This window comes from Branchiostoma floridae, chromosome 12 (assembly GCF_000003815.2).
Source record: "Branchiostoma floridae strain S238N-H82 chromosome 12, Bfl_VNyyK, whole genome shotgun sequence".
Classification (NCBI taxonomy): Eukaryota; Metazoa; Chordata; class Leptocardii; order Amphioxiformes; family Branchiostomatidae; genus Branchiostoma; species Branchiostoma floridae.
This window is the reverse complement of record NC_049990.1, coordinates 20,132,465-20,134,586: the sequence shown is the minus strand read 5'-3', so window position 1 is coordinate 20,134,586 and position 2,122 is coordinate 20,132,465.

Below are 2,122 nucleotides of genomic sequence, written 5' to 3'. Positions count from 1 at the left end.
ATTCCATATTTATGGCAAAAATATAGAAATCACTGACAGCTATACATACCTCGGAATTCCTTTCACATCTTCCGGAAAATTCAAAACCGCCAGGAAATATTTGAAAACCAAAGCAATGAGAGCACTTTTCAAACTCAAGGCTCTTTTATTCTCCAATAAGGACATTTCAATCAATCTCGGAAAAAATCTATTCGACAAATTCGTAAAACCCATCTTTATGTACTGTTCAGAAATCACGTGCTTTGACCGTTTTTCTAAAAGTATAAGAATCATTGTATCTCATACCAATAACATCTGTGAATCCTCCTCAAAGGTTTTTTCTACTTTACTTAAAAAACTTGACATTCAAGATAACTTTCCAGCTACCATTAGAAAAACCACATCTTCTGCATTGAATAGTACTTATGTTGTATGTTTGGAAAGAAATACAGATAAAGAAACACTACTGCGTCATGCCAATAGCCAAATTTTACAAGAGAACGGCTTCCAAATTATAAACCTAGATTCAAATCAACAAATTCCAGAATTTGACGTCATTGACATGTGCTTCCAAAAATTTCTGTTAGGCATTCATGCCAAAGCCTCAAACGATGGTGTCAGGGGAGAATTGGGAACTTTCCCAGCTATGATTGATGCAGAAATGCAACTTGTTAAATATTCGCATCGTTTAGTAATTAACTTGCCCGAAGATGCCCTTCTTCGTGAGACTTACAATACTGTTTCATTCGGAGAACATGATTGGATTGTCCACGTAAAAAATATCCTAAATTACGAAGGCTTTGGACACATATGGCTGAACCCGAGATCATACCATATAGATACAATCAACACTCAGTTACGACAACGTTTACAAGATATATACGTGCAAAATTGGCATTCCTTTATTCGAACCAATTCTAAACTCTCCTCTCTTTCTACATTGAACAAGCTTTACAAGCAAGAAAATTACATTTCAACCATAAAGCGCCTTGACGTTCGTAGAGCAATCACACAACTCAGAATTAGCTGTCACAAATTAAATATAGAAACCGGGAGATTAAAAAAAATCCCTATCGACCAGAGGGTTTGTCCATTCTGTCCAGAGTTAATTGAAGACGAATATCACTTTATGGTTGTATGTCCCAAATATTCTGAAATACGCAATTCTCTATACAGAAGGTTGTCATTTTATACACAAGGATTTATCTCAATGGACCTGAAGTGCAAATTCAAATACATCATGACATGTGACAATCCCTGCATGGCAGATATAGGAAAATATATCAAAGAAGGTTTGGATATTAGAAACTCCTCAACTGATTGTAAAAGCTTCCAATGATTGTAAGAAGCTTATCCCATATATATACTACAACTCCTGTCTTAGTTAGTTATGCCATACTTTGTACCACGTACAATTGTTGTGTAATAAAGTTATCTGTTAAAGCCAAATTTTGCTATCTCAAGTCGGTTTTCCTTTCTTTAACTTTGGCACTTTTGTGTAGGCGTACTAGTCTTGAGCATTTTTAATCTACCAAACTTATGACCGATGTGTGGCACACCGAAAAAGGCTTAAAACAGCTAGTGCAGACAATCACTGGTTTCCATGTTCACATCAAACACTATAGGCTTATAGATATCTTCCTTTAAACTTTCAAATTTATTTGTAATGTTTGGATGAAAACACCAAATTCAAAACCAACGGGATCCAACAAGAATTGTTGTGCAAATGCAATCAGCATGAAAAACAAAATCAGTACAATGTCTTATCCAACTTAACCCTTCGACTCTGCCATAACAACTTCTGCAGAACACACTAAGCTGTGTGAAAGAACAGGATTACATACATCGGGAAAATCAAACCGAACAAGGGAACAGTCCCTGATTGTCTGGCGGTGTAAAAGGCCTAGACTTTCATATAACCTAGAGCTCATCATCCACACACATCAGACTCGTATATGTCATATTGTCAAGAGCTATTAGTCCTCCATATCGTCACGACTTCACAACCGCCGTGAAATCATTTTAGTGGATTCGTTGAAATACAAAACAATCTTGATGAAATCTTCCAAGTTTACCAACGTTGTTTAAACTGTTCTACGAAGATGGGCCCAAAGATTAGCCATCGTCCGTGAAGTCCTGCAGG